The sequence below is a fragment of the Lissotriton vulgaris genome, chromosome 10 (genome assembly GCF_964263255.1).
Source record: "Lissotriton vulgaris chromosome 10, aLisVul1.2, whole genome shotgun sequence".
NCBI lineage: Eukaryota > Metazoa > Chordata > Amphibia > Caudata > Salamandridae > Lissotriton > Lissotriton vulgaris.
In genome coordinates, this window is record NC_141698.1 from 933,943,245 (window position 1) to 933,956,383 (window position 13,139).

A 13,139-nucleotide genomic window follows, 5' to 3' on the forward strand; every position below is an offset into this window, starting at 1 on the left:
AGGAAAAAGACAAGATATATCTTTAATGATTAGGGGAATATGTCTACCTTCCTTCGCTGATCACACATCTCATAACCTGCAAAGTTACTTAAGGACCAAAATATACAATTTCAGACTTGTGCACATTTGATATTATACAAGGCATAACATATATATTACAATGGTGTTCATACAACATATAATGCTTTTGATTGTTTTTATTCCACATCACATGGTGCTATTCGACCTAGTGGTTCAGAGCCTATCATAGACAGTAGGGGTACAAATCACAAAGGTAATTCTCTTAGCAGAGAACCTTGTCACCCTGATAACATGCCTACTACTGTGTGCACTTTTCTGCTTGTACTGAATTCATAAAAGGAGACACATACATCCAGCGAAAGATGTTTGAGTCCCCACCCCTTGTTAACCTTGTAAGTTAAGGAGTGGGGACAAATAAGTCTCAAAATAAGCTTGTAAACTATAGTCATATTTTAGGTGTAAGTCTGGTTATTGCATGTAGATACATTTTTCCGTATGCACTGTATACAGCTATAAAGGTCACAAAAAAACAAAGGTGAGGGAGGACAGACAGGCGTGAACCCACAGCATAAGTGAAAACAAATTGGCAAATATGCATGTGTGCCCTCCTCTTATTCTTTCCCTAACCTGCCCTGCCTAGAATTGAAATGAAAATTGCAAAAAACACATTTGATGGACAGAATGTAGAACAATGTCATACATTCACCCCAGTACAAGGATCTGAGCCTAAATCCATAGTTTATTTTCATTCCACACCACCCTGGGTTAGACAATGGCTATATGCAAATCAGCTCTGACCCTGTGCCTCATGGGAACAGCCAGTCCGAACTACCAAGCCATGTCTTTCCCAGACCGGAATCAAGCATCCAAGGACCGGTTTCTGGCTATCAGCCTTCATCAGCCTGGATAGCTTGACTCCAGTGGTGTGGAGAGCCTGGGACTCACGTCTGAGTATACCCAGCACACTCGGGGTGAAGATTGCAAAAAACACATTTGATGGACAGAATGTAGAACAATGTCATACATTCACCCCAGTACAAGGATCTGGGCCTAAATCCATCGTTTTTTTGCACTCAACACCACCCTGGGTTAGACACTGGCTATATGCAAATCAGCTCTGACCCTGTGCCTTTTGGGAACAGCCAGTCCGAACTACCAAGCCATGTCTTTCCCAGACCGGAATCAAACATCCAAAGACCGGTTTCTGGCTATCAGCCTTCATCAGCCTGGATAGCTTGACTCCAGTGGTGTGGAGAGCCTGGGACTCACGTCTGAGTATACCCAGCACATTCGGGGTGAAGATTGCAAAAAACACATTTGATGGACAGAATGTAGAACAATGTCATACATTCACCCCAGTACAAGGATCTGGGCCTAAATCCATCGTTTTTTTGCACTCCACACACCCCTGGGTTAGACACTGGCTTTATGCAAATCAGCTCTGACCCTGTGCTTCATGGGAACAGTCCAGTCCGAACTACCAAGCCATGTCTTTCCCAGACCGGAATCAAGCATCCAAGGACCGGTTTCTGGCTATCAGCCTTCATCAGCCTGGATAGCTTGACTCCAGTGGTGTGGAGAGCCTGGGACTCACTTCTGAGTATACCCAGCACACTCGGGGTGAAAATTGCAAAAAACACATTTGATGGACAGAATGTAGAACAATGTCATAAATCACCCCAGTACAGGGATCTGGGCCTAAATCCATCGTTTTTTTGCACTCCACACCACCCTGGATTAGACACTGGCTATACGCAAATCAGCTCTGACCCTGTGCCTCATGGGAACAGTCCAGTCCGAACTACCAAGCCATGTCTTTCCCAGACCGGAATCAAGCATCCAAGGACCGGTTTCTGGCTATCAGCCTTCATCAGCCTGGATAGCTTGACTCCAGTGGTGTGGAGAGCCTGGGACTCACGTCTGAGTATACCCAGCACACTCGGGGTGAAAATTGCAAAAAACACATTTGATGGACAGAATGTAGAACAATGTCATACATTCACCCCAGTACAAGTATCTGGGCCTAAATCCATCGTTTTTTAGCACTCCACACCACCCTGGGTTAGACACTGGCTATATGCAAATCAGCTCTGACCCGGTGCCTCATGGGAACAGTCCAGTCCGAACTACCAAGCCATGTCTTTCCCAGACCGGAATCAAGCATCCAAGGACCGGTTTCTGGCTATCAGCCTTCACCAGCCTGGATAGCTTGACTCCAGTGGTGTGGAGAGCCTGGGACTCACGTCTGAGTATACCCAGCACACTCGGGGTGAAAATTGCAAAAAACACATTTGATGGACAGAATGTAGAACAATGTCATACATTCAACCCAGTACAAGGATCTGGGCCTAAATCGATCGTTTTGTTGCACTCCACACCACCCTGGGTTAGATACTGGCTATATGCAAATCAGCTCTGACCCTGTGCCTCATGGGAACAGTCCAGTCCGAACTACCAAGCCATGTCTTTCCCAGACCGGAATCAAGCATCCAAGGACCGGTTTCTGGCTATCAGCCTTCATTAGCCTGGATAGCTTGACTCCAGTGGTGTGGAGAGCCTGAGACTCACGTCTGAGTATACCCAGCACACTCGGGGTGAAAATTGCAAAAAACACATTTGATGGACAGAATGTAGAACAATGTCATACATTCACCCCAGTACAAGGATCTGGGCCTAAATCCATCGTTTTTTTGCACTCCACACCACCCTGGGTTAGACACTGGCTATATGCAAATCAGCTCTGACCCTGTGCCTCATGGGAACAGTCCAGTCCGAACTACCAAGCCATGTCTTTCCCAGACCAGAATCAAGCATCCAAGGACCGGTTTCTGGCTATCAGCCTTCATTAGCCTGGATAGCTTGACTCCAGTGGTGTGGAGAGCCTGGGACTCACGTCTGAGTATACCCAGCACACTCGGGGTGAAAATTGCAAAAAACACATTTGATGGACAGAATGTAGAACAATGTCATACATTCACCCCAGTACAAGGATCTGGGCCTAAATCCATCATTTCTTTGCACTCCACACCACCCTGGGTTAGACACTGGCTATATGCAAATCAGCTCTGACCCTGTGCCTCATGGGAACAGTCCAGTCCGAACTACCAAGCCATGTCTTTCCCAGACCGGAATCAAGCATCCAAGGACCGGTTTCTGGCTATCAGCCTTCATCAGCCAGGATAGCTTGACTCCAGTGGTGTGGAGAGCCTGGGACTCACGTCTGAGTATACCCAGCACACTCGGGCTGTTCGGACTGGACTGTTCCCATGAGGCACAGGGTCAGAGCTGATTTGCATATAGCCAGTGTCTAATCCAGGGTGGTGTGGAGTGCAAAAAAACGATGGATTTAGGCCCAGATCCTTGTACTGGGGTGAATGTATGACATTGTTCTACATTCTGTCCATCAACTGTATTTTTTAGAATTGGAATGAGCCATACAAGAAATGCTATTGAACACCACTATTGCACCTTCTGAGTTTCTAGATAGCAGTCTGTCACTTCCTTCACAGGACCTCAACATCTTGTTTCTGTTTCCTTTCACTCAGCCGCAGCCTACGAAGTGATGCGTGCCTATGGTCACTGAACTGAGCTACTACCATTTCCTCCTTTTATAGATTTCACATTCCTGCCTGTTGCCTTATTGAGGCCAGTTGTTCTAGCCTCAATAAGTATACCCTCTCACCCTAGTCGGAAAGTTGCCCTTCTGCAGGATCACCCGAAATGCATTTGCTTTTTTTCAAACTCTATATTTGCTGGCTTTAGAACTCTGTGCACTTTACCCCTGCTAACGAGGGGTGAAGTACTTGTGCTCCTCCTTTCAGCACAGTGAAATTAGTATGCTGTTGATTGGCATAATTAAGGTACCTTTAAGTTCCCAGTATATTGCATCAAAGTGCAACCTTGGGCTATAAGTTAAATGTCACAAGGAGACCGCAGCACCCATTGTGCCACCCACTATAGTGACAATGCATATATGCCTGCCAGCATGTTAACTGTAGCCTGGATATGCAGCTTTTAACTGCAAATTCAACCAGTCAAAATAATCCCTTTTGACAGGCCAAAACCATCGTTTTAAATATGTCTGTCACCCGTAGGTAGGCCTGATAGCCCATAAGGCAAGGAGCATGGCATTTAAAAGAAGGACATGTAAAAGTTTAATGTCAAATGTCATTAGAGTAACACGCCTCTTCAAGCAATTTTCACTGTAGGATGGCTAGTTCAATAGTAAAACACTGATATGCAATATTAATTACGAACACTGTTTCTGAAGAATGAGGCTAGCCTGAAAAATAATGAAACAACTATTTGTAATAGTTATAAAATCAAATTCAATAGTGAATTTGAACTTTCACGAAATGTTATGGAAAAATAATTTTTAGACAGTTACCCTTGCCCTGCCTGACATTCCTGGACACAAAATCTGCATTTGTGCAGCCAGCCAGTATTTACCTTTAAAGTAGGTGTGAATGCGGTGTGAACTTGCTCCCAGGAGCAAATAATAGGTTGACCGTATTGGACAGAGATCACATATCTGAACCTGACAGAATATGCAGGGGAGCCTGGGAGGATCATCTTTGTGTCAAGTGCTGCTTGAATGTCACTCGAAGTGCGCTTCAAAGAGGCTTCATCTGTCACAGTCAAATATTAGCTGACACTTGGGCAGGGCCCTTCTTTTGTCCCTCAAGCCAGTCAGGCCCCAATCACAGCAGGCCTCTATTTTACATTACAATGTCACAGCCTGTTTGACAGATCTGCTGGGTGGATATATAACATTTGGGGTGCACTTCAAAGGGCCAATGCAAGAGACTAAACCAATTCTTTTGTCTCCCATGTGTGGTTTTGAAACATCAGCTTTGTTCTAGCAGACATTTGTCTCTGAGACTGTTTTGGGCACAAGTCCTGCCTAAAACTGGATTATGGTGTTAGGTGTGGGTGGACACTAGGATTACCATACTACACCGACCATGCATACCCCCATCCCTCAGAGCCCTGATTTACCATGACCAAAGACTTAGGTAATCTTGAAAATACCCAAAGTAGTTCTGGTATCCCCAGGAACCTTTACCACATTGATGAAAGCATCCCCAGGGGTCCTTCCACCCACTAGCTCATGCCTGGCACAAATGTGGCATCTCCAGGCACACACTTCAGAAATATCCGGGACCTGTGGAAGATCAAAAGAGGAATGAACCTGTTGTCTAAAACTAAAAAGAGCCTAGATACCTGGAAATGTTCTCCCTCTTGTACCCAGGACATAGAAGTGGACTCCAGAGGTCATAGGACTGACCTCCTTTTAAATCTACAAGGACACAACAAGCTACAATAGGCCTTTTCTTGCAACCATCCAGCCGATTAGTTGCAACTGAACCTGGAATAGACCCTACTTTTGGGGTCTGCCTGCCACTCTGTGAGTCTCTACGTGCCTCCCTCGATGGCTCTAGAATTGTACTCCTGCGTTGTATTTGGACTTAATGGACCAAAGTCAGAAGGTAAAACCTTTGACCACGGCAAACCTAGTTAGTATATCTTACCCGTGCTACATCACGATTCACATCAAATTGTATCTAGTTACTTTTCTACCCTGACCATGAATATCATTGGTACGTCAAATTTCAAAAGTTCACATTGCCAATTCCCTTTATTGTATTGTGTCATTTTGTTATTCTATATATTTCATGGGTTTTGGGACTTTTATTTTTTTGCCTTTTGAATGTATTACTGTTGTAGTAATGCACAAATACTTTAGACATTGCCTCTAAGTTAAGCCTGTCTGCTCTGTGCCATAGCTGAGCTCAGGTGTATTTAGTCCCCTTGGTGGCTCACCTGGACAAGGATTGTGATTATAACTTGAGGTGGGTACTTACTGTTCTCAACCAATAACTCAATTTCCTGCAACCATCCAACCTGATCTCTTGCACGGATTGCCTGTTCAAGAGAACTCCAACATCATGACAGGTAAGATCAACAGACCTCTACAATTCTACTACCCTGACCCCCTAATCATGTCACTCTGTTCATAAACAGTATACATAGCTACATTTACACTTAGGGATTCTTCTCATAAATGACAGTGGCATACTGCTTGCCCCATTACACCTATCCAGATAAGCCATATTTATGTAGCCTATTCTAGCATTTCTTTTTAAAGACCCTAAGTGTGCCATATTGCAAGTAACCATTTCAAAAGACAGGGCAACCATGTAGAATGAGTTTATGGGAGAAAAGAGAGACTGTGTTCCACATGAACAACATTCAAAGAATTTTTGGGAGAACGATTGAAAATCACTGTGTGAAACCTGTCAGCCTTTCCCCAAATGTTTTGCCTTACTCCTCCATTTCTGCTGATCTCGTTTTTGCTAGTCTTAGAACTCTGCACAATTTACCACTGCTAACTAGTGCTAAAGTTCATGTGCTCACTCCTTAAAACATTTAGCAAAGGCTTACACCCAATTGGCATAATAAAAGTGGTACTACACATACCCAGTGCCTGTACATTAAATGTTACCCATGGGCCTGCAGCACTGATTGTGCCACCCACTTAGGGAGCCTTTCCAGGCTTGTCATTGCAGCCTGTGCGTGCAGTTTTAAATTGCCATTTCCATTGCCCAAACCTTCCATTTTATTACATATAAGCCTTCCCTAGAGTAGGCCTAAGATAGCCAAGAGGGCAGAGAGCAGTGTATTTAAAAATGAGTACATATATATTTAAGTTTTATATGTCCTGGTAGTGAGAAAGACTCAAGTTAATTTCTCACTACTTCAAGGTCTACATCTCCAATATGATAACATTGGAGTTATCTTATTACATTAAATAAGCTGTAACTTCCAAATGGGAACAGGTGACCAGTACATCCTTGGTGTATTTGGAATTGTAATGAAAAATCCTCTCTTGTGGTAAAGTCAGATTTTTAATTATAATAAAAAAATGGCACTTTTAAAACGTTGGCATTTTCCTGCCTTAAAACATACAAATGGGAGGAATGCTTGCAATGTATCTAACGATTGGCGATCGCTCGGGTAGCATCCCAATCCATTGTTCTTTTGCTCACCATTTCACTTCAGTTTGGATCCAGCTATATGCAAATAAGTCTTGACCCTGCTCCTCATGGGAACAGTGTAGCCCGAACTGCTAGGCCCGGTCTTCCCTGAACCGGAAACAAGCATCCTGAGACTAGCTTCAGGGTTTCATTCCTCATCAGCCAGGCTAGCGTGAATCCAGTGACACAGTGAGCATGGGATCCTAGTCTGGGCATATCCATGCCACTTAGGGCGGTACATGAATCACACAAAAGGTGATGCGAGGAATGCTTGCAATTTGTCTAACCATTGGCACTCACTCTGGGCGGAATCTCAATCAATTGTTCTTTTGCTCACTATGTCACCTAAGAATAAACCCAGATCTGTGACTGAGGTGAATGTTTGACAATGCTTAACATTCAGTCCATCATCTTTTTGTGTTGCATTTTGCCCTAAGTTGGAAGGGTATGCCCAGGTGTGGGACCCTTGCTCTCTACGCCATCGGTTTCAAGCAAGCCTAGCTGATGAGGGGTGATATCTAAAACCGGTCCTGGGATGCTTTTTTCTGATCCAGGGAGAACCTGGCCCTGCAGTTTGAGCTTCATTGTTCCCATGAGAGGAGGGCCAAGGCTGATTTGCATATGGCTGGGTCTAAACTAGATTGGGTGGCAAGCAAATAATGTTTGATTTAACCCAGATCTGTGAGTGGGGAGAATGTTTGACATTGTTTAAAATTCCGTCCATTTTCTTTTTGTGTTACATTTCCCTTCCTTAGCCATTTGGTGCCTGAAGTCTGTCTCTTGACAGCCACAAGCAGTAGAGAGCTTAGGTGTGCCTGGATGGGCCATCACTGGCAGGAAGGGAGGGAGGATATGAGCACAGCCATACTTACACTTGAATAGGCTGTATCCTGCCTCCACAAAATGGGCTGCAGGCACCCTGCAGTTAGTCTGGAGCGAGGGCCAGAAAAGAAGACACATTTGAATTTCAAAGGGGCTCCTCCAGAAGCTCCTCCCACTCCAAAGGCAGAATTTTGTATACATTTTGGGCCTCAGACATCACCTTTTCAGTACGCTTCTGGACCAATGAATCCTCTGCCAGGAAGAAGGACTGCTGTGCTGCTGAAATGACTAGACAGGACTGTTACTATGATGGACTGCTGCCCTACTATGCTTACCTGCTGCTGGCTCCCCTTCTACCTGGGTGAGAAGGACTGGACCCGAATCTGTTGAACTCAGGACCACCAGAGTGACTCCAAGGGCTGGTTGCCTGGTCTCCTGACTTGAGCCTCTGTGACTGAAGGCTCTTACAACCTAGACCCCATCACCAGGACTCTGCCATCTGTGAGTCTATCCTGCAAAGTGGTGCCACCCCAGTACTGGACCTTTGGGAGTGAACCTAAGTTGCTGTGCCAACCTCTGTGGATCCAGCTAAACTGATGCTTCTCCTCTGCTGGGCAGCATGACCCTAAGCAGACCCAATGCATCGCCGCTGATACGTGGATCTTCCAGTCACAAACACCAGCATTATATCACAGCGCATCGTTTAATCATAACCACCGCTGATAATGGGATAATTGTTGGTTCCATGCAGGATGGCATTTCACATACCTTTGAGGTTCTATAGGGAGTATCCAGCCTTCAGGAACCCTAGTTAATTTCCATATTCCACACTCCCACAAAGTGGCAATTCAAGTCTGTTCTCTATCTCTAATCATTCCATATAGAGGGTTTCTTTATTGAACCAGGTACCTTTCTCATTCCACAAATCTCATGTCCACGCATGCATTGTGGATTGGCATAGCCAAGTATTGTCACCATAGGAGAGAATTTTTTGACAAGGAGTTCTCTGTACTGCTTAACATCCATGAAATGGGAGAAACTGGCACCATATCCACCCACTTCGGAAACATTGACATCTGCCAGCAAGACCAGCACAGTCTGATGGCAAAGCAGTACTAGGTCACTAGCTTCAGAAACTCACGTAATTGCACTCTGATGATCTCTGGTTGGGAGAAGGATGCAAGGAAGCATGCATAGGTCATGGAGCTCATACAGGATCTAGCTAACCCTGGCCCAGTATATCCTGCAGGACCTAGTCATGCAACGTAGGCATCTAATGTGCTTCAAGCACCTGCAGGGGCTATCTCACCTGACCCCCTTGTCAAAGTGAATATAACCCACCATTTCCTTAACATATGTTGCCTTGGATATGAATAATATCCTCCCCTATAATTGCACAGCAATGTAGATTGTACAAAATTGCGTCTTTTTATTTTTTTAATAAATTGGTTTTCAAACGTTCTTTGCACATACAGACACATTGCGAAATGTATTTGAAATCGTTGCATATTTGCCAGCTCAAATACAAAGAAGCCATATTGTAAAGTGATATTTATTTCCAGACAATGAACAGAAAACAAAATGTAACTCATAAAGGTGTCTGGGTCTGAAGTCTACCTGAAATGTGGTCCAGTGCTAAGGAAACATAGCAAAGAACAATATCACACACTAGTTCTGCTCAAAGAGAACTTGTCAATGGAAAGAAACAAACAACCTCACAGTAATTCTACAACAAAAAAATCACTCCATTCTTCGAACAGATTATGATGACGATTGTAAAAAGCATTGGATTACTCACAATTTAGTAATTGCCAAAATCCAAGCTATCAACAAGGAAGAAGCAATGGTACCTCTTAAAAACACTGCAGGAATGCTGCCCTCTCTCTCTAGGAATAATCAAGCATTCTTAAAAAAAAAGATTGTGCAGCCTCAACAGGGCTGGCTCCTCCGCTAAGCCGGAGGAGCGTTGCCCCACTGCTTTGAGAGCATTGCAGAGGAAAGATAAAATGATAATAACTGAATATTATTATTATTGTACTTTTCCATTCCTAGGTGCTGGATGGGCGGGGCTGGCCAGAGGGGATGAATGGTTTTCACTCCCTAAGTGCAAATGACAGTTTGGCCGGCCCTCACGGGCCAGCCAAACAGTTAGGTACACATTGCATCTTCCCCATGAGCTGTAATGCACAGCCTGTCGAGGAACATGCACAGACTCCCTGTCCCCATATGAGCGCCGAACCACCATGCTCAGAGCAGTCACAACTCTGCATTACAGCATTGTGATTGGCTTAGGGGAGCCCAGGGACTTCCTGCGACAGAGTAGAGGCTGCTGCTGCTACTTGAATGCAGTTAAGTTTTTTTTCTTTTTATTACATTTTCTAGCCTCCTCCCTCTCTGCCCCCGGACCCTATTAGCCGCCACTGAGCTTCAAGGCTGGAAAACCTGACCCTTTTCTTGCTAAACGCATGATTACTTCCTACTGGTCTTCTAAATTCCCACCCTCGTTACCAGCCTCAGTGCAAACCTTTTCGAAATGGGCTCAGACAAAGGGAAACCATTCTTTAGAGAGGAGGAACGGGGTATCCTCAAGCACCCCATGGCTGCTCAATGGAAAAATCTCCAGGAATTACAACAGACAGTCTTGAGGGAACAGACCACCCCACTTCAACATGTAAAATCTCTGGTTGTCGAGTACTCCCAATTCATACAACAATCTGAATGTAGTGTACCTCTATGTACTGTCCATTACTACACCCCTACCAGTAGGTTCCCTTATCCAGGGTCCCCTGACCCGTTACAGATTTTCTCAAACCACCCTTCTCCTCTGCCCTTACATTCCCCTTTGCATTCATTTTCTTGAGAATTTTTTTTTCCCTGTGGTGCAATGGTATGTACCCATAAACACACCTCTCAGGCCTTATCTGAGCTTTCTCAATCATATTTCATAATGCATTGCTTATTACACCATTCTGCTTTACTTTTGCCATCAATATTTATTTAATGTTCGAATTGACAATAGGAAAATAACATTTGTTGGAAAAATAGAAGTACTACCCACGCAAACACTTGAAACTTATCACAGAAATGATAAAGAATGAAATAAATGAGATCCTATCAGGCAGATGAACACAAATGTTCTAGAAGTGATACATGGTCGTGTTAATGATCTCACACCTGCTGCACAGTCTATACTTACAAAGGGATCGACTATGTGTCCCAGCAACGAATTGGACATAATCCAAGTAAGTGAGGTAATGAAAGGATGAAAAGGTTGGTTACTGATCCACCTAGCAGGACTTTGCTACTTAAATCTATTGCTCAAGAAAATACTCAGATGTGAACACCAAGCATGAATGCATTCGTAAACTAGTAAAATCGGATAATCTCAACTAGCAGAACATGGCCAAATACGATAAGAAGAGGCATAAATTCAATGGAAATAAAGAACCTAGGGCCTTGATTTAGATGTTTGTTGGACGAACTGCCGCTCACCAAATTGAGAAGTGATGTTGAAGAAGGCAGTGATTTCTTAAAGCATCAGCGGGAACCAGAATCATGGTGGTTCATGTCAACGCTTTTTCAAATTTGGTGCAGGGCTCAATCAACATGACGGAGCACTGCACCAAACTGATTTCTTTTTTTCTTTTTTAAAATGAAAATCCTTAAGCGGAATCGCTCATCTCCCATGGCAGTCATCCGCAATGGCAAAGGGAGCATTTAGAAGTTTTCAGGGCCCTTTATCACCTGGGTTCTTCTGGTCCTAACCGACTTTGAAAACTAACCTCTAAATCTGTCCTTCTAAATTAGATGGTGGAATTAGAGGTCTGTGTCTGATGGCCCTTACTCCACAGAGCCGTTGGACAGGTTTAATCACAGCGGACATGGAGTAGTCTCAGCTGTGATTAAACCTGTGGTCAGCTTGCATCTCAATTGGGCAGGGAGATCTTTATCTTGCCAGTATGTAAACTTTGTTGCCATTATGGCAAAGTGTACTATCCGCCAAGATATAAATCAGGCCTAATGAATCAATCAGATTTCTTGAAAAGCGCGACTACTCACCCGTTAGGGTCTCAAGTCACTGTGGGGGATGATCTGCAGTTCTGTCAAAGAGCCAGGTCTTGAGGTCCTTCCTGAATTGAGGCAGTGATGGCGATTGCCTGAGATGTAGATGCAGGGAGTTCCAGGTCTTCGCAGCTAGGTAGGAAAAAGATCTACCTCCAGCCGAGGTCTTGAATATCTGTGGGATGGTGGCCAGAACCAGTTGGGCGGCATGGAGATGTCTGGTGGGTGTGTAGAAGGAGAAGTGGTTTTTGAAGTATGCAGGTCTGGCATTGTAGGGGCTTTGTAGGCGTCATAATAAGGGCATTGCAGGGATTGTCAAGAATGCAGGATAAAATTAATGGAAGCATTCAGAAAACTCCTTGATGTAGGTTCTAATCAGATACGCAATGAGGATTAGACCAAATAATACAAAACAATTCTGAAATTAAGTGTCAGATGATAAATTGAGAGACAACAAAACCTGATAACACTATGGAGGAATGAGATTCTAATTACAGCACACCAAATAATTAAGATTCTTTCAGTCTTTGTTTGTGTATTGCACCAGTGGAAACTCTAACTATTGTAACCAGTCGAGTTTACAGGAAGACACAACATTAAAACAACATAAGGGTCAAAAGTAATCCAATGTAGAGTCAAATAGAGTCCTCTTCAAATTTCGTTAATTTTGCTTTCTCCTTTATTCAAATTTCATAAAAAGCAGGTTCTCCCAGTATGAACATCGCCAACACATGTTTCGTCTCACACAGAGACTTCATCAAGGCTGGAATTATTAAATAATACATATATATTACAATCCAAAAAGAAACATATATTATATAATAACAGTAAAAAAACATTATATACAGAGCACATAGAAACGCAAAGTATATTTCATAAAATACAGTACACACGTGATAACACAACCTGTTGCAAGTTTAATAAGCAAAGTATGTATATACATAATCCTAATAGAGAGAAGTATCTATTAGTGAAAATCTATACCTGTATAAAAATACATTGAGACTAAATAAGTCAGAAGCCAGTTGTAAAGTCCTATATATGGCAAAAGGACTGAAAGTCAGTGCAATATGTGTACATTTAAAAACAAACACCCACCATAAAAAATGGTGAGAAGATATCTAGTAATCCGCCCAAGCAGTAAGGACACAACGTAGTGTATAATCAGTGGGACACCTAGATGAATAAAAGTGAGAG